The sequence below is a fragment of the Acipenser ruthenus genome, chromosome 35 (assembly GCF_902713425.1).
Source record: "Acipenser ruthenus chromosome 35, fAciRut3.2 maternal haplotype, whole genome shotgun sequence".
NCBI classification, from domain to species: domain Eukaryota; kingdom Metazoa; phylum Chordata; class Actinopteri; order Acipenseriformes; family Acipenseridae; genus Acipenser; species Acipenser ruthenus.
The window spans coordinates 3,768,984-3,791,375 of record NC_081223.1 but is presented as its reverse complement, the minus strand read 5'-3'; the positions used below and the strand labels follow the sequence as shown (position 1 = coordinate 3,791,375).

The 22,392-nt window shown below is 38.9% G+C and overlaps 17 non-coding genes across 17 annotated transcripts; 5 read left to right on the top strand and 12 right to left on the bottom strand.

Annotated features, from left to right (window-relative positions):
• Positions 1-775: 775 nt before the first annotated feature.
• On the bottom strand, positions 776-847 carry trnaw-cca (transfer RNA tryptophan (anticodon CCA)). Its single transcript has one exon. It is a non-coding gene; the product is annotated as a tRNA-Trp (tRNA).
• A 508-nt stretch (positions 848-1,355) lies between these two features.
• trnav-uac (transfer RNA valine (anticodon UAC)) lies at positions 1,356-1,428 on the bottom strand. Its single transcript has one exon. It is a non-coding gene; the product is annotated as a tRNA-Val (tRNA).
• A 531-nt stretch (positions 1,429-1,959) lies between these two features.
• Positions 1,960-2,031, top strand: trnam-cau (transfer RNA methionine (anticodon CAU)). Its single transcript has one exon. It is a non-coding gene; the product is annotated as a tRNA-Met (tRNA).
• A 1,121-nt stretch (positions 2,032-3,152) lies between these two features.
• Positions 3,153-3,224, bottom strand: trnaw-cca (transfer RNA tryptophan (anticodon CCA)). The gene has a single exon. It is a non-coding gene; the product is annotated as a tRNA-Trp (tRNA).
• Positions 3,225-3,732: 508 nt separating this feature from the next.
• Positions 3,733-3,805, bottom strand: trnav-uac (transfer RNA valine (anticodon UAC)). The gene has a single exon. It is a non-coding gene; the product is annotated as a tRNA-Val (tRNA).
• A 535-nt stretch (positions 3,806-4,340) lies between these two features.
• On the top strand, positions 4,341-4,412 carry trnam-cau (transfer RNA methionine (anticodon CAU)). The gene has a single exon. It is a non-coding gene; the product is annotated as a tRNA-Met (tRNA).
• Positions 4,413-5,531: 1,119 nt separating this feature from the next.
• trnaw-cca (transfer RNA tryptophan (anticodon CCA)) lies at positions 5,532-5,603 on the bottom strand. The gene has a single exon. It is a non-coding gene; the product is annotated as a tRNA-Trp (tRNA).
• A 508-nt stretch (positions 5,604-6,111) lies between these two features.
• On the bottom strand, positions 6,112-6,184 carry trnav-uac (transfer RNA valine (anticodon UAC)). The gene has a single exon. It is a non-coding gene; the product is annotated as a tRNA-Val (tRNA).
• A 532-nt stretch (positions 6,185-6,716) lies between these two features.
• Positions 6,717-6,788, top strand: trnam-cau (transfer RNA methionine (anticodon CAU)). The gene has a single exon. It is a non-coding gene; the product is annotated as a tRNA-Met (tRNA).
• A 1,121-nt stretch (positions 6,789-7,909) lies between these two features.
• On the bottom strand, positions 7,910-7,981 carry trnaw-cca (transfer RNA tryptophan (anticodon CCA)). Its single transcript has one exon. It is a non-coding gene; the product is annotated as a tRNA-Trp (tRNA).
• A 508-nt stretch (positions 7,982-8,489) lies between these two features.
• On the bottom strand, positions 8,490-8,562 carry trnav-uac (transfer RNA valine (anticodon UAC)). The gene has a single exon. It is a non-coding gene; the product is annotated as a tRNA-Val (tRNA).
• A 535-nt stretch (positions 8,563-9,097) lies between these two features.
• trnam-cau (transfer RNA methionine (anticodon CAU)) lies at positions 9,098-9,169 on the top strand. Its single transcript has one exon. It is a non-coding gene; the product is annotated as a tRNA-Met (tRNA).
• Positions 9,170-10,289: 1,120 nt separating this feature from the next.
• On the bottom strand, positions 10,290-10,361 carry trnaw-cca (transfer RNA tryptophan (anticodon CCA)). The gene has a single exon. It is a non-coding gene; the product is annotated as a tRNA-Trp (tRNA).
• Positions 10,362-10,869: 508 nt separating this feature from the next.
• trnav-uac (transfer RNA valine (anticodon UAC)) lies at positions 10,870-10,942 on the bottom strand. The gene has a single exon. It is a non-coding gene; the product is annotated as a tRNA-Val (tRNA).
• A 532-nt stretch (positions 10,943-11,474) lies between these two features.
• Positions 11,475-11,546, top strand: trnam-cau (transfer RNA methionine (anticodon CAU)). The gene has a single exon. It is a non-coding gene; the product is annotated as a tRNA-Met (tRNA).
• Positions 11,547-12,667: 1,121 nt separating this feature from the next.
• On the bottom strand, positions 12,668-12,739 carry trnaw-cca (transfer RNA tryptophan (anticodon CCA)). The gene has a single exon. It is a non-coding gene; the product is annotated as a tRNA-Trp (tRNA).
• A 508-nt stretch (positions 12,740-13,247) lies between these two features.
• trnav-uac (transfer RNA valine (anticodon UAC)) lies at positions 13,248-13,320 on the bottom strand. The gene has a single exon. It is a non-coding gene; the product is annotated as a tRNA-Val (tRNA).
• Between the last annotated feature and the right edge of the window lie 9,072 nt (positions 13,321-22,392).

Below are 22,392 nucleotides of genomic sequence, written 5' to 3'. Positions count from 1 at the left end.
CATGCGTTAATTAAATTCGGTTATTGATTTGTTCACATATTACAATGCTGTTTTCAGGATTCCCGCATATTCTGAACATGCACAATGTAATATGGCAATGGAATGACAGGGAAACCACTGCTTTTTTCCCTCTGGTCGTATTTTGTCACGCTGACTACTATCCATATGAAAGTGCCGCAGTCACCTAAAGGATAAGGCACTAGCCTCCTAAACCAGGGATTGTGGTTTGGTCAATGTTTTATTAAAAACAAACTGTGTGTATTTGTTCTTGGTCTGTGATATGTTTATAGAACTTGGTACTTTACACAACGTAGTTTTGGCCAAGTAGTTAAGGTAATGGACTTAAAAGATGTTGGAGTTTCCCCGCTCATGTTCACATCCTGCCGACTATGTGCCCCTTTTTTATGTTTTCTTTGTTAATTTGTAAAGGTCTGTTAAGCTTTAAGGCATCAATCATTACTTGCTGTACTTTAAGTTTCTTCAAAACTAGTATTTGTAGAGCTGTTTTCAATATAACATGCAAGGAAGTGTTAATATGACTTTATTCCCCAACTATGTCATTGAAGACTGGCCAACATTAATTTGGGAGTCACTTTAATTTATTGTGCAGTATCAAATGAAACATAAAAAAGAATCACAATACAATAAATCTCTGTTTGATCGCTATACAATCGATATGTTGTGTAGGCTAAATTGTTTAAATAAATGCACGGAAACATTCAAATCCAAACACGTTAAAAAACGAAATAGTGCGGAATAGAAACAAAGAAGGCTTTGACCTCGACGTGATTTGAACACGCAACCTTCTGATCTGGAGTCAGACGCGCTACCGTTGCGCCACGAAGTCCGGGCATACTACATGCTTGTTATGCAATGCTAGAGTGCACAGCAAGCATGCCAAACGCATGGTAATGCCGATGCTGATACTTGGAAAACACTCGGTATCACCAGGGTTATAGGAAACAGCCGACTCGATACGTGTTCGTAGCCAGCAGGGCTATGAAGTTGTCGCAAGTGTGTTTAATTCTCAGCTTTAAAAGTAAAGAAAACATTAAACAACTAGTTTAAATCAGTAAAACTAGTATTTAACTAGGATTCTCTCAGCGCGTCTCCTTTGAATGCGCACTGGCACAAATGGGCTTTGATCGTCTAATTACGTGGCAGAATGTAATAATGTATTGGGTTAATTTACCAACAAAAGAAACATAAACAAACGTGTATGTATTTATTTGTGAATAAACTATCCTGCTTCTACGATGGGACCAGGGATCTTACATCGGCAATCTAATGACAGGCCAACCCCAGAGAGACTTTGTCTTGACCAGGGATTGATATAATTTTAAAACAAACTGCAGTGGTTCCACTGGGGATCGAACCCAGGGCCTTCTGCGTGTAAAGCAGACGTGATAACCACTACACTATGGAACCTTGTCAAAACAGTGGTGGTGCTCCTACATTATTGTCTACATGCAGCATCTCAAATAATTGCAATCATTTATCAGACCCTTCGGCGTTGTCTTTTTAAGAATTAACCCTGCCAGACCGAACGCAGGCCAACATTCAATCAATTAATCATATATATTTTCTATAGCGCCCCATATGCGCTTCAAAAAATCTATTTGAAAAGAAGAAAATATCTAATTGTAAGCCTGGTCGAACAAAAGAAGTCTTCTGTGTAATTTTAAACAAAGAGCGCTTTCCACGATTTAAGATGCTTTCGAGAGACAGAATATTGGAATTGGCCGCCGAAACTGGGGAATAAAACTGCCTGTGATCAAAGTGGGCAGAAAAGTTGCATACTTTGCATAACGTATTTGGGAGAAAAGAAAACGGATCATCTCTGATTTACGACGTTTCCATGGTTTGGCCCGGCCACTGCCGTGTGGCTGGTTAAAACGATGAGTTCAGTTTTTTTTTTTTTTTTTCTGCTGCTTGGTAATTCAGTTATGCGGCAACAGCAGCAGAGTGGCGCAGCGGAAGCGTGCTGGGCCCATAACCCAGAGGTCGATGGATCGAAACCATCCTCTGCTAGCTTGTTTTTCTTCTGTTTGCAAAGCAGTTTTTCTAAAATATTAACTGAAGGCAAGACTTCGTATTATATTCGCAATCAGGGAAATGTGCACATTACTGGAACATTTAAATCGACAACTAACCTCGAAAACGTTAGGTTTTCTATCAAATTCGTTTCTTTACAAATGACATTGCTTTCTTTTCTTTTTAAATTGTTCCCAGAAAGACCAAAAGATAAAGCCCTTGGGAATACGTCAATATTGCCAGCTCCTGCATATGTCAGCTCTTGAACTCTCTTAAAAATTGAGCTCTAAAACGTTTGCTTTGCAAGTTAATTAACAACCGTAACACTCAATAGCGTTTAATCCATGCGTTAATTAAATTCGGTTATTGATTTGTTCACATATTACAATGCTGTTTTCAGGATTCCCGCATATTCTGAACATGCACAATGTAATATGGCAATGGAACGACAGGGAAACCACTGCTTTTTTCCCTCTGGTCGTATTTTGTCACGCTGACTACTATCCATATGAAAGTACCGCAGTCACCTAAAGGATAAGGCACTAGCCTCCTAAACCAGGGATTGTGGTTTGGTCAATGTTTTATTAAAAACAAACTGTGTGTATTTGTTCTTGGTCTGTGATATGTTTATAGAACTTGGTACTTTACACAACGTAGTTTTGGCCAAGTAGTTAAGGTGATGGACTTAAAAGATGTTGGAGTTTCCCCGCTCATGTTCACATCCTGCCGACTATGTGCCCCTTTTTTATGTTTTCTTTGTTAATTTGTAAAGGTCTGTTAAGCTTTAAGGCATCAATCATTACTTGCTGTACTTTAAGTTTCTTCAAAACTAGTATTTGTAGAGCTGTTTTCAAAATAACATGCAAGGAAGTGTTAATATGACTTTATTGCCCAACTATGTCATTGAAGACTGGCCAACATTAATTTGGGAGTCACTTTAATTTATTGTGCAGTATCAACTGAAACATAAAAAAGAATCACAATACAATAAATCTCTGTTTGATCGCTATACAATCGATATGTTGTGTAGGCTAAATTGTTTAAATAAATGCACGGAAACATTCAAATCCAAACACGTTAAAAAACGAAATAGTGCGGAATAGAAACAAAGAAGGCTTTGACCTCGACGTGATTTGAACACGCAACCTTCTGATCTGGAGTCAGACGCGCTACCGTTGCGCCACGAAGTCCGGGCATACTACATGCTTGTTATGCAATGCTAGAGTGCACAGCAAGCATGCCAAACGCATGGTAATGCCGATGCTGATACTTGGAAAACAGTCGGTATCACCAGGGTTATAGGAAACAGCCGACTCGATACGTGTTCGTAGCCAGCAGGGCTATGAAGTTGTCGCAAGTGTGTTTAATTCTCAGCTTTAAAAGTAAAGAAAACATTAAACAACTAGTTTAAATCAGTAAAACTAGTATTTAACTAGGATTCTCTCAGCGCGTCTCCTTTGAATGCGCACTGGCACAAATGGGCTTTGATCGTCTAATTACGTGGCAGAATGTAATAATGTATTGGGTTAATTTACCAACAAAAGAAACATAAACAAACGTGTATGTATTTATTTGTGAATAAACTATCCTGCTTCTACGATGGGACCAGGGATCTTACATCGGCAATCTAATGACAGGCCAACCCCAGAGAGACTTTGTCTTGACCAGGGATTGATATAATTTAAAAACAAACTGCAGTGGTTCCACTGGGGATCGAACCCAGGGCCTTCTGCGTGTAAAGCAGACGTGATAACCACTACACTAGGGAACCTTCTCAAAACAGTGGTGGTGCTCCTACATTATTGTCTACATGCAGCATCTCAAATAATTGCAATCATTTATCAGACCCTTCGGCGTTGTCTTTTTAAGAATTAACCCTGCCAGACCGAACGCAGGCCAACATTCAATCAATTAATCATATATATTTTCTATAGCGCCCCATATGCGCTTCAAAAAATCTATTTGAAAAGAAGAAAATATCTAATTGTAAGCCTGGTCGAACAAAAGAAGTCTTCTGTGTAATTTTAAACAAAGAGCGCTTTCCACGATTTAAGATGCTTTCGAGAGACAGAATATTGGAATTGGCCGCCGAAACTGGGGAATAAAACTGCCTGTGATCAAAGTGGGCAGAAAAGTTGCATACTTTGCATAACGTATTTGGGAGAAAAAAAAACGGATCATCTCTGATTTACGACGTTTCCATGGTTTGGCCCGGCCACTGCCGTGTGGCTGGTTAAAACGATGAGTTCAGTTTTTTTTTTTTTTTTTTTTTCTGCTGCTTGGTAATTCAGTTATTCGGCAACAGCAGCAGAGTGGCGCAGCGGAAGCGTGCTGGGCTCATAACCCAGAGGTCGATGGATCGAAACCATCCTCTGCTAGCTTGTTTTTCTTCTGTTTGCAAAGCAGTTTTTCTAAAATATTAACTGAAGGCAAGACTTCGTATTATATTCGCAATCAGGGAAATGTGCACATTACTGGAACATTTAAATCGACAACTAACCTCGAAAACGTTAGGTTTTCTATCAAATTCGTTTCTTTACAAATGACATTGCTTTCTTTTCTTTTTAAATTGTTCCCAGAAAGACCAAAAGATAAAGCCCTTGGGAATACGTCAATATTGCAGCTCCTGCATATGTCAGCTCTTGAACTCTCTAAAAATTGAGCTCTAAAACGTTTGCTTTGCAAGTTAATTAACAACCGTAACACTCAATAGCGTTTAATCCATGCGTTAATTAAATTCGGTTATTGATTTGTTCACATATTACAATGCTGTTTTCAGGATTCCCGCATATTCTGAACATGCACAATGTAATATGGCAATGGAATGACAGGGAAACCACTGCTTTTTTCCCTCTGGTCGTATTTTGTCACGCTGACTACTATCCATATGAAAGTGCCGCAGTCACCTAAAGGATAAGGCACTAGCCTCCTAAACCAGGGATTGTGGTTTGGTCAATGTTTTATTAAAAACAAACTGTGTGTATTTGTTCTTGGTCTGTGATATGTTTATAGAACTTGGTACTTTACACAACGTAGTTTTGGCCAAGTAGTTAAGGTAATGGACTTAAAAGATGTTGGAGTTTCCCCGCTCATGTTCACATCCTGCCGACTATGTGCCCCTTTTTTATGTTTTCTTTGTTAATTTGTAAAGGTCTGTTAAGCTTTAAGGCATCAATCATTACTTGCTGTACTTTAAGTTTCTTCAAAACTAGTATTTGTAGAGCTGTTTTCAATATAACATGCAAGGAAGTGTTAATATGACTTTATTCCCCAACTATGTCATTGAAGACTGGCCAACATTAATTTGGGAGTCACTTTAATTTATTGTGCAGTATCAAATGAAACATAAAAAAGAATCACAATACAATAAATCTCTGTTTGATCGCTATACAATCGATATGTTGTGTAGGCTAAATTGTTTAAATAAATGCACGGAAACATTCAAATCCAAACACGTTAAAAAACGAAATAGTGCGGAATAGAAACAAAGAAGGCTTTGACCTCGACGTGATTTGAACACGCAACCTTCTGATCTGGAGTCAGACGCGCTACCGTTGCGCCACGAAGTCCGGGCATACTACATGCTTGTTATGCAATGCTAGAGTGCACAGCAAGCATGCCAAACGCATGGTAATGCCGATGCTGATACTTGGAAAACACTCGGTATCACCAGGGTTATAGGAAACAGCCGACTCGATACGTGTTCGTAGCCAGCAGGGCTATGAAGTTGTCGCAAGTGTGTTTAATTCTCAGCTTTAAAAGTAAAGAAAACATTAAACAACTAGTTTAAATCAGTAAAACTAGTATTTAACTAGGATTCTCTCAGCGCGTCTCCTTTGAATGCGCACTGGCACAAATGGGCTTTGATCGTCTAATTACGTGGCAGAATGTAATAATGTATTGGGTTAATTTACCAACAAAAGAAACATAAACAAACGTGTATGTATTTATTTGTGAATAAACTATCCTGCTTCTACGATGGGACCAGGGATCTTACATCGGCAATCTAATGACAGGCCAACCCCAGAGAGACTTTGTCTTGACCAGGGATTGATATAATTTAAAAACAAACTGCAGTGGTTCCACTGGGGATCGAACCCAGGGCCTTCTGCGTGTAAAGCAGACGTGATAACCACTACACTAGGGAACCTTCTCAAAACAGTGGTGGTGCTCCTACATTATTGTCTACATGCAGCATCTCAAATAATTGCAATCATTTATCAGACCCTTCGGCGTTGTCTTTTTAAGAATTAACCCTGCCAGACCGAACGCAGGCCAACATTCAATCAATTAATCATATATATTTTCTATAGCGCCCCATATGCGCTTCAAAAAATCTATTTGAAAAGAAGAAAATATCTAATTGTAAGCCTGGTCGAACAAAAGAAGTCTTCTGTGTAATTTTAAACAAAGAGCGCTTTCCACGATTTAAGATGCTTTCGAGAGACAGAATATTGGAATTGGCCGCCGAAACTGGGGAATAAAACTGCCTGTGATCAAAGTGGGCAGAAAAGTTGCATACTTTGCATAACGTATTTGGGAGAAAAGAAAACGGATCATCTCTGATTTACGACGTTTCCATGGTTTGGCCCGGCCACTGCCGTGTGGCTGGTTAAAACGATGAGTTCAGTTTTTTTTTTTTTTTTTTCTGCTGCTTGGTAATTCAGTTATGCGGCAACAGCAGCAGAGTGGCGCAGCGGAAGCGTGCTGGGCCCATAACCCAGAGGTCGATGGATCGAAACCATCCTCTGCTAGCTTGTTTTTCTTCTGTTTGCAAAGCAGTTTTTCTAAAATATTAACTGAAGGCAAGACTTCGTATTATATTCGCAATCAGGGAAATGTGCACATTACTGGAACATTTAAATCGACAACTAACCTCGAAAACGTTAGGTTTTCTATCAAATTCGTTTCTTTACAAATGACATTGCTTTCTTTTCTTTTTAAATTGTTCCCAGAAAGACCAAAAGATAAAGCCCTTGGGAATACGTCAATATTGCCAGCTCCTGCATATGTCAGCTCTTGAACTCTCTTAAAAATTGAGCTCTAAAACGTTTGCTTTGCAAGTTAATTAACAACCGTAACACTCAATAGCGTTTAATCCATGCGTTAATTAAATTCGGTTATTGATTTGTTCACATATTACAATGCTGTTTTCAGGATTCCCGCATATTCTGAACATGCACAATGTAATATGGCAATGGAACGACAGGGAAACCACTGCTTTTTTCCCTCTGGTCGTATTTTGTCACGCTGACTACTATCCATATGAAAGTACCGCAGTCACCTAAAGGATAAGGCACTAGCCTCCTAAACCAGGGATTGTGGTTTGGTCAATGTTTTATTAAAAACAAACTGTGTGTATTTGTTCTTGGTCTGTGATATGTTTATAGAACTTGGTACTTTACACAACGTAGTTTTGGCCAAGTAGTTAAGGTGATGGACTTAAAAGATGTTGGAGTTTCCCCGCTCATGTTCACATCCTGCCGACTATGTGCCCCTTTTTTATGTTTTCTTTGTTAATTTGTAAAGGTCTGTTAAGCTTTAAGGCATCAATCATTACTTGCTGTACTTTAAGTTTCTTCAAAACTAGTATTTGTAGAGCTGTTTTCAAAATAACATGCAAGGAAGTGTTAATATGACTTTATTGCCCAACTATGTCATTGAAGACTGGCCAACATTAATTTGGGAGTCACTTTAATTTATTGTGCAGTATCAACTGAAACATAAAAAAGAATCACAATACAATAAATCTCTGTTTGATCGCTATACAATCGATATGTTGTGTAGGCTAAATTGTTTAAATAAATGCACGGAAACATTCAAATCCAAACACGTTAAAAAACGAAATAGTGCGGAATAGAAACAAAGAAGGCTTTGACCTCGACGTGATTTGAACACGCAACCTTCTGATCTGGAGTCAGACGCGCTACCGTTGCGCCACGAAGTCCGGGCATACTACATGCTTGTTATGCAATGCTAGAGTGCACAGCAAGCATGCCAAACGCATGGTAATGCCGATGCTGATACTTGGAAAACACTCGCTATCACCAGGGTTATAGGAAACAGCCGACTCGATACGTGTTCGTAGCCAGCAGGGCTATGAAGTTGTCGCAAGTGTGTTTAATTCTCAGCTTTAAAAGTAAAGAAAACATTAATCAACTAGTTTAAATCAGTAAAACTAGTATTTAACTAGGATTCTCTCAGCGCGTCTCCTTTGAATGCGCACTGGCACAAATGGGCTTTGATTGTCTAATTACGTGGCAGAATGTAATAATGTATTGGGTTAATTTACCAACAAAAGAAACATAAACAAACGTGTATGTATTTATTTGTGAATAAACTATCCTGCTTCTACGATGGGACCAGGGATCTTACATCGGCAATCTAATGACAGGCCAACCCCAGAGAGACTTTGTCTTGACCAGGGATTGATATAATTTAAAAACAAACTGCAGTGGTTCCACTGGGGATCGAACCCAGGGCCTTCTGCGTGTAAAGCAGACGTGATAACCACTACACTATGGAACCTTGTCGAAACAGTGGTGGTGCTCCTACATTATTGTCTACATGCAGCATCTCAAATAATTGCAATCATTTATCAGACCCTTCGGCGTTGTCTTTTTAAGAATTAACCCTGCCAGACCGAACGCAGGCCAACATTCAATCAATTAATCATATATATTTTCTATAGCGCCCCATATGCGCTTCAAAAAATCTATTTGAAAAGAAGAAAATATCTAATTGTAAGCCTGGTCGAACAAAAGAAGTCTTCTGTGTAATTTTAAACAAAGAGCGCTTTCCACGATTTAAGATGCTTTCGAGAGACAGAATATTGGAATTGGCCGCCGAAACTGGGGAATAAAACTGCCTGTGATCAAAGTGGGCAGAAAAGTTGCATACTTTGCATAACGTATTTGGGAGAAAAGAAAACGGATCATCTCTGATTTACGACGTTTCCATGGTTTGGCCCGGCCACTGCCGTGTGGCTGGTTAAAACGATGAGTTCAGTTTGTTTTTTTGTTTTTTTTTCTGCTGCTTGGTAATTCAGTTATGCGGCAACAGCAGCAGAGTGGCGCAGCGGAAGCGTGCTGGGCCCATAACCCAGAGGTCGATGGATCGAAACCATCCTCTGCTAGCTTGTTTTTCTTCTGTTTGCAAAGCAGTTTTTCTAAAATATTAACTGAAGGCAAGACTTCGTATTATATTCGCAATCAGGGAAATGTGCACATTACTGGAACATTTAAATCGACAACTAACCTCGAAAACGTTAGGTTTTCTATCAAATTCGTTTCTTTACAAATGACATTGCTTTCTTTTCTTTTTAAATTGTTCCCAGAAAGACCAAAAGATAAAGCCCTTGGGAATACGTCAATATTGCCAGCTCCTGCATATGTCAGCTCTTGAACTCTCTTAAAAATTGAGCTCTAAAACGTTTGCTTGCAAGTTAATTAACAACCGTAACACTCAATAGCGTTTAATCCATGCGTTAATTAAATTCGGTTATTGATTTGTTCACATATTACAATGCTGTTTTCAGGATTCCCGCATATTCTGAACATGCACAATGTAATATGGCAATGGAATGACAGGGAAACCACTGCTTTTTTCCCTCTGGTCGTATTTTGTCACGCTGACTACTATCCATATGAAAGTGCCGCAGTCACCTAAAGGATAAGGCACTAGCCTCCTAAACCAGGGATTGTGGTTTGGTCAATGTTTTATTAAAAACAAACTGTGTGTATTTGTTCTTGGTCTGTGATATGTTTATAGAACTTGGTACTTTACACAACGTAGTTTTGGCCAAGTAGTTAAGGTGATGGACTTAAAAGATGTTGGAGTTTCCCCGCTCATGTTCACATCCTGCCGACTATGTGCCCCTTTTTTATGTTTTCTTTGTTAATTTGTAAAGGTCTGTTAAGCTTTAAGGCATCAATCATTACTTGCTGTACTTTAAGTTTCTTCAAAACTAGTATTTGTAGAGCTGTTTTCAAAATAACATGCAAGGAAGTGTTAATATGACTTTATTGCCCAACTATGTCATTGAAGACTGGCCAACATTAATTTGGGAGTCACTTTAATTTATTGTGCAGTATCAACTGAAACATAAAAAAGAATCACAATACAATAAATCTCTGTTTGATCGCTATACAATCGATATGTTGTGTAGGCTAAATTGTTTAAATAAATGCACGGAAACATTCAAATCCAAACACGTTAAAAAACGAAATAGTGCGGAATAGAAACAAAGAAGGCTTTGACCTCGACGTGATTTGAACACGCAACCTTCTGATCTGGAGTCAGACGCGCTACCGTTGCGCCACGAAGTCCGGGCATACTACATGCTTGTTATGCAATGCTAGAGTGCACAGCAAGCATGCCAAACGCATGGTAATGCCGATGCTGATACTTGGAAAACACTCGGTATCACCAGGGTTATAGGAAACAGCCGACTCGATACGTGTTCGTAGCCAGCAGGGCTATGAAGTTGTCGCAAGTGTGTTTAATTCTCAGCTTTAAAAGTAAAGAAAACATTAAACAACTAGTTTAAATCAGTAAAACTAGTATTTAACTAGGATTCTCTCAGCGCGTCTCCTTTGAATGCGCACTGGCACAAATGGGCTTTGATCGTCTAATTACGTGGCAGAATGTAATAATGTATTGGGTTAATTTACCAACAAAAGAAACATAAACAAACGTGTATGTATTTATTTGTGAATAAACTATCCTGCTTCTACGATGGGACCAGGGATCTTACATCGGCAATCTAATGACAGGCCAACCCCAGAGAGACTTTGTCTTGACCAGGGATTGATATAATTTAAAAACAAACTGCAGTGGTTCCACTGGGGATCGAACCCAGGGCCTTCTGCGTGTAAAGCAGACGTGATAACCACTACACTAGGGAACCTTCTCAAAACAGTGGTGGTGCTCCTACATTATTGTCTACATGCAGCATCTCAAATAATTGCAATCATTTATCAGACCCTTCGGCGTTGTCTTTTTAAGAATTAACCCTGCCAGACCGAACGCAGGCCAACATTCAATCAATTAATCATATATATTTTCTATAGCGCCCCATATGCGCTTCAAAAAATCTATTTGAAAAGAAGAAAATATCTAATTGTAAGCCTGGTCGAACAAAAGAAGTCTTCTGTGTAATTTTAAACAAAGAGCGCTTTCCACGATTTAAGATGCTTTCGAGAGACAGAATATTGGAATTGGCCGCCGAAACTGGGGAATAAAACTGCCTGTGATCAAAGTGGGCAGAAAAGTTGCATACTTTGCATAACGTATTTGGGAGAAAAGAAAACGGATCATCTCTGATTTACGACGTTTCCATGGTTTGGCCCGGCCACTGCCGTGTGGCTGGTTAAAACGATGAGTTCAGTTTTTTTTTTTTTTTTTTCTGCTGCTTGGTAATTCAGTTATGCGGCAACAGCAGCAGAGTGGCGCAGCGGAAGCGTGCTGGGCCCATAACCCAGAGGTCGATGGATCGAAACCATCCTCTGCTAGCTTGTTTTTCTTCTGTTTGCAAAGCAGTTTTTCTAAAATATTAACTGAAGGCAAGACTTCGTATTATATTCGCAATCAGGGAAATGTGCACATTACTGGAACATTTAAATCGACAACTAACCTCGAAAACGTTAGGTTTTCTATCAAATTCGTTTCTTTACAAATGACATTGCTTTCTTTTCTTTTTAAATTGTTCCCAGAAAGACCAAAAGATAAAGCCCTTGGGAATACGTCAATATTGCCAGCTCCTGCATATGTCAGCTCTTGAACTCTCTTAAAAATTGAGCTCTAAAACGTTTGCTTTGCAAGTTAATTAACAACCGTAACACTCAATAGCGTTTAATCCATGCGTTAATTAAATTCGGTTATTGATTTGTTCACATATTACAATGCTGTTTTCAGGATTCCCGCATATTCTGAACATGCACAATGTAATATGGCAATGGAACGACAGGGAAACCACTGCTTTTTTCCCTCTGGTCGTATTTTGTCACGCTGACTACTATCCATATGAAAGTACCGCAGTCACCTAAAGGATAAGGCACTAGCCTCCTAAACCAGGGATTGTGGTTTGGTCAATGTTTTATTAAAAACAAACTGTGTGTATTTGTTCTTGGTCTGTGATATGTTTATAGAACTTGGTACTTTACACAACGTAGTTTTGGCCAAGTAGTTAAGGTGATGGACTTAAAAGATGTTGGAGTTTCCCCGCTCATGTTCACATCCTGCCGACTATGTGCCCCTTTTTTATGTTTTCTTTGTTAATTTGTAAAGGTCTGTTAAGCTTTAAGGCATCAATCATTACTTGCTGTACTTTAAGTTTCTTCAAAACTAGTATTTGTAGAGCTGTTTTCAAAATAACATGCAAGGAAGTGTTAATATGACTTTATTGCCCAACTATGTCATTGAAGACTGGCCAACATTAATTTGGGAGTCACTTTAATTTATTGTGCAGTATCAACTGAAACATAAAAAAGAATCACAATACAATAAATCTCTGTTTGATCGCTATACAATCGATATGTTGTGTAGGCTAAATTGTTTAAATAAATGCACGGAAACATTCAAATCCAAACACGTTAAAAAACGAAATAGTGCGGAATAGAAACAAAGAAGGCTTTGACCTCGACGTGATTTGAACACGCAACCTTCTGATCTGGAGTCAGACGCGCTACCGTTGCGCCACGAAGTCCGGGCATACTACATGCTTGTTATGCAATGCTAGAGTGCACAGCAAGCATGCCAAACGCATGGTAATGCCGATGCTGATACTTGGAAAACACTCGCTATCACCAGGGTTATAGGAAACAGCCGACTCGATACGTGTTCGTAGCCAGCAGGGCTATGAAGTTGTCGCAAGTGTGTTTAATTCTCAGCTTTAAAAGTAAAGAAAACATTAATCAACTAGTTTAAATCAGTAAAACTAGTATTTAACTAGGATTCTCTCAGCGCGTCTCCTTTGAATGCGCACTGGCACAAATGGGCTTTGATTGTCTAATTACGTGGCAGAATGTAATAATGTATTGGGTTAATTTACCAACAAAAGAAACATAAACAAACGTGTATGTATTTATTTGTGAATAAACTATCCTGCTTCTACGATGGGACCAGGGATCTTACATCGGCAATCTAATGACAGGCCAACCCCAGAGAGACTTTGTCTTGACCAGGGATTGATATAATTTAAAAACAAACTGCAGTGGTTCCACTGGGGATCGAACCCAGGGCCTTCTGCGTGTAAAGCAGACGTGATAACCACTACACTATGGAACCTTGTCGAAACAGTGGTGGTGCTCCTACATTATTGTCTACATGCAGCATCTCAAATAATTGCAATCATTTATCAGACCCTTCGGCGTTGTCTTTTTAAGAATTAACCCTGCCAGACCGAACGCAGGCCAACATTCAATCAATTAATCATATATATTTTCTATAGCGCCCCATATGCGCTTCAAAAAATCTATTTGAAAAGAAGAAAATATCTAATTGTAAGCCTGGTCGAACAAAAGAAGTCTTCTGTGTAATTTTAAACAAAGAGCGCTTTCCACGATTTAAGATGCTTTCGAGAGACAGAATATTGGAATTGGCCGCCGAAACTGGGGAATAAAACTGCCTGTGATCAAAGTGGACCAGGGATTGATATAATTTAAACAAACAAAACACAAAACAAATAGGCGCGTTGGCCAAACAAATAAACAGAAACAAGTATATTTACATATAGCAATTGTTCTTAGCTGTTTTCTCTCGCCTCGCTCTCTTTGCTCCCAGTACTCTCCTCTGTACACTCAACCTCACAGCACGGACTGCTGCAGGTTCTTATACTCTGGCCGAGGGGTTAACTAGCTGTTAATTATCTTATTACCCCTCGGCCACAGTCTGCACGCGTTTAGTAAGGATGCGTGACTGTCAGCTAGTTAAATAATCAGTAGCTGATCTGCCACGCATCCTCACGAGGTTTTTAAAAATACAAAAACAATAAGAAATACGTGGCGCTGTTATCCGTGCCGCAAACAATAATATAAATAATAATAAATAAATATATAGGGGCGGGACACTCCGCCACATACCTATATTTATAATTTAGCCTACTGAATTTATGTATTGTGAGAAAGTGTAGTCCTGGGGAGCAAATGACTACATCTCCCAGAAGGTCACAGGCTGAAAAGCCTTCATTTCTTTAGTTGTTTAATTACATTTGGTAATTGGGTTATTAGTAATTATCCTCTGCACCTGGCTATCATTGTAAATCAGAGCCAGGTGCAGGGTATTTAAAGAAAGCAGATAGCATGTTTGCTGCTGCTGTGTGGAGAGCCTGCTTGACTGTGTGCATAAGTGTATAAAAAGGAAAAGGTAGTGAATACCTTTTTGATCTTTGTTAAACCTGTGTGGTTTGTTTTGTTTGATTGGCAGGTAAATGGCTTAGCTGTCCTGCAAGATAGTTTAGGTTCCTGTTCTGTGTTTTAGTTAGTGCTCAAGAACAGAGCTAGATGTTTGTTTTGTTTATTTTGTTTTTGTTATTATTAAAAAATAGCGCAAAAGCACTTTAAAACCTCCATTCCTGTCTGTTGGGTCTGATTTTAAAGGGGCAACAAACCGCAGAGAGTGAAGCTTTGTTACAGTATATACATATATATATACTGTATATATAATATATATATATATATATATATATATATATATATATATATATATATATATATATATATACAGACATGCTCAAATTTGTTGGTACCCCTCCACAAAAAACGAAGAATGCACAATTTTCTAGCAAATTCTAGCAAATTCCAGTCTGGCTTTTTCTGTTTTTCTTTCAAAAGCGGAGTCCTCCTGGGTCTTCTTCCATGGAGCCCACTTTCGCTCAAAAAGCGACGGATGGTGCGATCAGAAACTGACGTATCTTCACCTTGGAGTTCAGCTTGTATCTCTTTGGCAGTTATCCTTGGTTCTTTTTCTACCATTCGCACTATCCTTCTGTTCAATCTGGGGTCAATTTTCCTCTTGCGGCCGTGCCCAGGGAGGTTGGCTACAGTTCCATGGACCTTAAACTTCTTAATAATATTTGCAACTGTTGTCACAGGAACATCAAGCTGCTTGGAGATGGTCTTGTAGCCTTTACCTTTACCATGCTTGTCTATTATTTTCTTTCTGATCTCCTCAGACAACTCTCTCCTTTGCTTTCTCTGGTCCATGTTCAGTGTGGTGCACACAATGATACCAAACAGCACAGTGACTACTTTTCTCCATTTAAATAGGCTGAATGACTGATTACAAGATTGGAGACATGTTTGATACTAATTATAGAAACTAATTAGTTTGAAATATCACTATAATCCAAATATTTATTATCTTTTCTAAGGGGTACCAACAAATGTGTCCAGGCCATTTTAGAATATCTTTGTAGAATAAGCAATAATTAATCTCTTTTCACAGCTTCTTTGCTTTATTCTATGACATACCAAAGGCATGCAAGTATACATGATAAAATAGCTTCTAATTTCATCACTTTTCAGGAGGAATGAAGCATTATTTCAATGAGCTGTAATGGTACCAACAAATTTGAGCACGTCTGTATATATATATATATATATATATATATATATATATATATATATATATATATATATATATACCTGTCTTTTTATATTAGATTGACTATTATTTTCTTTTTCTTTTTACAATATTTTTTGTAATTACTGCTTTTTGTAAGTCTGTGTGAAGTGCCTTGAACCTCTTGGTAAGAAAGGTGTTCAACAAATAAAGTTTATTATTATTATTATTATTATTATTCAATGATGCCTCAATCCTAACATTCTAGGTGATGCAAAAGTTTTGGTCTTAGCTGTAGTTTCCTGCCAAAGACATATGTAACCTAGGCTAGATCAGCTAAAGTGTTCTCCAGTGAGCACTATCTAGTGATCAGTTACTTTGGATCAAGTTTTATTGCCGACAATAGAGAGCTGTGCACTGGATAGTGCTGATGAGCTGCGCACTGGATAGTGATGATGAGGCATGCACTAGATAGTGCTGATGAGCTGTGCACTGGATAGTGATGATGAGGCATGCACTGCATAGTGCTGATGAGCTGTGCACTGGATAGTGATGATGAGGCATGCACTGGATAGTGCTGATGAGCTGTGCACTGGATAGTGCTGATGAGGCATGCACTGGATAGTGCTGATGAGCTGTGCACTGGATAGTGCTGATGAGGCATGCACTGGATAGTGCTGATGAGCTGTGCTCTGGATAGTGCTGATGAGGCATGCACTGGATAGTGCTGATGAGCTGTGCACTGGATAGTGGTGATGAGCTGTGCACTGGATAGTGATGATGAGGCATGCACTGGATAGTACTGATGAGCTTTGCACTGGATAGTGCTGATGAGGAATGCACTGGATAGTGCTGATGAGGCATGCACTGGATAGTGCTGATGAGGCATGCACTGGATAGTGCTGATGAGCTGTGCACTGGATAGTGCTGATGAGCTGTGCACTGGATAGTACTGATGAGCTGTGCATTGGATAGTGCTGATGAGCTGTGCATTGGATAGTGCTGATGAGCTGTGCACTGGATAGTGCTGATGAGCTGTGCACTGGATAGTACTGATGATCTGTGCACTGGATAGTGCTGATGAGCTGTGCACTGGATAGTACTGATGAGCTGTGCACTGGATAGTGCTGATGAGCTGTGCATTGGATAGTGCTGATGAGCTGTGCATTGGATAGTGCTGATGAGCTGTGCATTGGAGAGTGCTGATGAGCTGTGCATTGGATAGTGCTGATGAGCTGTGCACTGGATAGTGCTAATGTTTCCGAATATAATGACACTTTAGCTACTACTCTATATTACTTACGTCTACGAATCAATATTGCTCAAAAGAAGCAGCTGTCCATATATTACTACAACATTGTCTTTTTATCCCCTCATGTGAAATGTATTCTTGAAGGTCTCTGGTAATATCCAAAAAGTCAGTCAGGAGAACTGAAGCAACACCCTCGACTGACACTTAATGACAAGATCCACTGGGTCACCAATCTCAACATTCAAATCATACAGAGCTGTACCAAAACAAAGTTCCAAAACTTAATTCAAGTCTTTCTCAGTGTCTTCAGTGAAGTCTCTTTCAGTATTACTGAATCATTTAAAAACCACAATACACCCGTTCCGGCAATGACATGATCCACAGTTCAATCACCCACCTTGGAAGTAATTGTAACCAACAAAACAGATCCATGAATTCTGCAAGTCATGCACATGCATGTATTACCGTATATAGGCCGTATATGTGCAGTTTTGAAAGAAACACATGTTTTAGCAAATGGTTAAAAGATCAAGACATCTCTATTTGCACTTCCTGGGTCAGACTTTGAGGGTGAAATTGTCCCTGGCTACTTTCCTGTCAATAACCAATCAGCTGCTTCCCCATACTGGGTGACATGCTTTCAACCAGTAACATGATGTGACCAAGAAGACACTGCAGAAGGAAGTATAGCAGTAGCAGGCTTCCTAGAAGGCAAGGCCAGCAAACTGAAAACCTTTTTTTTACCCCGTGCAGTGCCACAGGCCTGCTTTAAAATGAAATGCACGCTTGCATGCATTTGTTTAAAAGCTGCACATGTGAGACCTATGTAGTAGTGATTGGGCACCCATCCCAATATATATATATATATATATATATATATATATATATATATATATATATATATATATATATACAGCTCTGGAAAAAATTAAGAGACCACTGCAAAATTATCAGTTTCTCTGGTTTTACTATTTATAGGTATGTGTTTGGGTAAAATGAACATTTTTGTTTTATTCTATAAACTACTGACAACATTTCTCCCAGGACAACCTTGTACTTGGCTTGATTCATGCCAAAGCTGCCCGATTCCAGCCTTGCTGAAGCACCCCCAGATCATCACCGATCCTCCACCACATTTCACAGTGGGTGCGAGACACTGTGGCTTGTAGGCCTCTCCAGGTCTCCGTCTAACCATTAGACGACCAGGTGTTGGGCAAAGCTGAAAACTGGACTCATCTGGGGGTGCTTCAGCAAGACTGGAATTGGGCAGATTTGGCATGAATCAAGCCAAGTACAAGGTTGTCCTGGAAGAAAACGTGCTTCCTTCTGCTCTGACAATGTTCCCCAACTCTGAGGATTGGTTTTTCCAGCAGGACAATGCTCCATGCCACACAGCCAGGTCAATCAAGGTGTGGATGGAGGACCACCAGATCAAGACCCTGTCATGGCCAGCCCAATCTCCAGACCTGAACCCCATTGAAAACCTCTGGAATGTGATCAAGAGGAAGAAGGATGGTCACAAGCCATCAAACAAAGCCGAGCTGCTTGGATTTTTGCGCCAGGAGTGGCATAGTCACCCAACATCAATGTGAAAGACTGGTGGAGAGCATGCCAAGACGCATGAAAGCTGTGCTTGAAAATCAGGGTTATTCCACCAAATATTGATTTCTGAACTCTTCCTAAGTTAAAACATTAGTATTGTGTTGTTTAAAAATGAATATGAACTTATTTTCTTTGCATTATTCGAGGTCTGACAACACTGCATCTTTTTTGTTATTTTGACCAGTTGTCATTTTCTGCAAATAAATGCTCTAAATGACAATATTTTTATTTGGAATTTGGGAGAAATGTTGTCAGTAGTTTATAGAATAAAACAAAAATGTTCATTTTACCCAAACACATACCTATAAATAGTAAAACCAGAGAAACTGATAATTTTGCAGTGGTCTCTTAATTTTTTCCAGAGCTGTATATATATATATCAATAATAATTTGTATATTACAATATCATGGGTTTTTAATTTTTGCTTCAATCAATAACTTAATAAAAGTATTAATTTGCTGTACTATAATGGATTTATTTTTAAAGAGAACAGATTCATTTTTCAGCATAGTGAAACCGGAAATACCAGCTTGCAGAGACAGGCTTTTTATTGTTAATGCTGCTGAAATACCAAAGCAGTGTAATCAAGTTTATTTTATATTGAGATACAACAAACTCTGTACATACCAATCATTGTCAGTCTCGCAGGCAAAGACACACCATACACTAAAGTATTATTGAAGCACTTTATTTGATTGATTGGCATTCTGCATTAAGGTTGGCACTACTGGTGTACATAGGGTGTTACTCCATGGATATTATGAAGCAAAGGATCACTAAGTTAAAGTAAGTTATTGCTTTTCATATGTAAATGTCTTATGTATATATACCCGTTTACTTCAAATTTAAGACATAGCCCAAATTTTCCACCCTCAATTTGAGGAAAAAATAAAACATCAAATATGCATTTACAAAGACATAACCAATTACACATCTGGAGTCAGATTGCTTCTGTCTGCTATCACACAGAGCATTACAGTTACAGTGGTTTGCAGAAGTATTCACCCCCTACCAATAATGTCACATTTTGTTGAATTACAAATAATGTATGCACAGTTTTTCAAACAAACTTTTTTTATTCAAAGCTGTAGTGGTTAAACTGAACGCTATAAGGTTAAATGTCAGCAGAACTTGCAAAGAAAATGTACAAAATGAAATTTACTGGTTGCATAAGTATTCAGCCCCTTAAGTCAGTACTTGGTAGAAGCACTTTTGCAGCAAGTACTGCTATGAATCTTTTTGGATAGGTCTCCACTAACTTTGCACAGTAGGATGGTGAAATTTCTGCTCATTCTTCATGTGGAAATTGCTCCCGTTCTGATAAGTTTGTTGGGGATCATCGATGGACTGCAATCTTCAAGTCTTCCCATACATTTTTGATTGGATTCAAGTAAAGACTTTGACTGGGCCACTCAAGAACATTAATTCTCTTCTTGTTCAACCACTCTAGTGTGTCTTTGGCTTTGTGCTTTGGGTCATTGTCCTGCTGAAATGTGAATTACCTCCCAAGTTTCAGAGTCTTGGCTAACTCAAACAGGTTTTCCTCAAGGATTCGCCTGTACTTTGCACCATCCATTCTCCCCTCTATCCTGACAAGCTTCCCTGCTGAATAGAAGCATCCCCATAACATGATGCTGCCACCACAATGCTTGACAGTTGGGATGGTGTTGACTGGGTGATGTGCATTGTTGGGCTTGGAATTTAAAGTTCAATTTTTCTCTTGTCTGACCACAAAACCTTTTTCTACGTCTGCAGCATCATCTACATGCTGTTTCGTAAACTCCATACGTACTTTAAGATGAGGCTTTTTGAGTAATAGCTTCTTTCTTGCCAACCGTCCATACAGGCAAGCTTTGTATAGACACAGAACTTTGCAGATCTCTCAAGGTCATTGCTGGCTTCAGAGTGACATCACTAACCAGTTTCCTGCTTTCCCGGCTGCTCAGTTTGGGAGGACAACCTGTTCTGGGTAGTGTCTGGGTGGTATGATACATCTTCCACTTCTTAATGATGGACTTCACTGTGCTGAGAGTGATAATCAGCGCCTTTGAAATTTTCTTGTACCCTTTCCTGCTCTGTGCCTCTCTACCACTTTATCCCTGACTTGTTTCAAAAGCTCCTTGGTCTTCATGGTTGCTTTGTTGGATCACTTGAAAGTCTTTATATACTTGAGGGAAATTATCTACAAGTTAAACCACTTTGAGTACACACAGGCTGAAACCATTTCACTAATGTTGTGACCTTTCAAACAAATCATTTGCACCTGAGCTGATTTAGGGCTGCAGTAGGAAAGGGGTTGAATACATATGCAACTCAGATTAATCTGTTTTTCTCTGTAAATTTTACTTATTTATATTCTATATGCATTTTTTAACTTTATCATGTGGAGTAATTTGTGTAGATTCTACATATAAAGTTTAATTTGAAAGCATCGTGGAGTACACTAAGGTGCCAACAAAATGTGAAAACTTTGCAGGGGGGTGAATACTTCTGCAAACCAATGTATGTGCTGCTTCTCATTTCCAGTCATGATTACTCACACCTGTTTTTCTCCCAATTTGTGAACTGTGGTATTGCTTGACATGTCGAAAAATACTGGGGTCTGATCAGCATTTCCGATCTGTCCAAGCTGGTCCTGTTTGTTAGAAACGCTGAAATTGTAAAAACCTTCACATTTATCAGGAAGCTAATGATGCTTCTTTGAAAATGGCTGCCTGTGTCATGTGTTATTCAAGATTGGGCAGTAACATTTTGGTTAGTCTTTTCTCAGCAGTAAGTCACATGTTGTGTACTAGGGTAGTCACAATTTTGGCAATTTTACACACATTACTATACTGTACTCGAATTTAAGACAAGATATTTTTGTGAAGAAAAAAATGGTTTAAAAAGTGCCTCTTAAATTTGAAAGAATACGGTATATATATATATATATATATATATATATATATATATATATATATATATATATACACACACACTGCAGAGCCTTGTATAAACTCGATTTTGAGGGGTATGTTTTCTTGACCATTTTTAAAACTTACTGGGACAGTATTTCATAAGCTCCGCGTCCGTGTGATGGAGCATTTTTATGTCCAAGTTTTGTGAAAATCTGTGTGATAGTTTACAGGTTACAGAATCACAGAAAAATGGGTTTTGACAAAGTCATCAGGTTTTTATATTTGCGTAAAAATAACTAAAAAACGGCTGCATGTTTGAACACCATACCTGGCAGGTGGATAGTACTCACTGGCTAGGAGTGCCTTTTTTGGGAACTGAAAAAATGGATAAAGTATTCAGCAAGTTATATAATATTTTTCTTTGCGCATGCAGTTCATTTTTTGCTAACTCATAAGTTATGCTTGCGCAGTCAGGCTCCACCACCAAGAGTAAGTTAGCGGGGATTCGTCAGTTTACTAATTCTCTGTGGGTAATTTAATTTCAACTCCTTAGGCCACTTATGTTGTGGTTCTTCGTGGATCCTGACTTTATCCATTTCATTTTTTCAACTTTTTTTTTTTTTTTTTTTTTTTTTTTTTTTTTAACTGATTCCGACCTTAGTACCATGATTGACAGTGCTATCTCCAATGGGGTCTCCAGAAGTTGATGAAATAGTACCTCTTTTAAATATTTACAGCCAAGATATTAGTCAGTATATATTTAGTTTATATGCATTATATATACTGTAACAAACCCGTAGAGTACCCCCGTGTAAAACTCTACTTTCGCTTCCACCGACTGGCACACACAAGGAACGTTCAGGTAAGGACTTTTTATTTACAATATTTACACAGAAGTTATCACTTCCTTTATGTTGCGTATAGCCCTGTACGGGTCACTAACTGGCTCACTTCTTCGCCCCTCACTAACTGTTTCAGAATGCTGAGTCCAGCAGGCCGCGGCCTTTGCACGTCCTTTCCTCTGGAGTACTCCCACCACTCAGGTA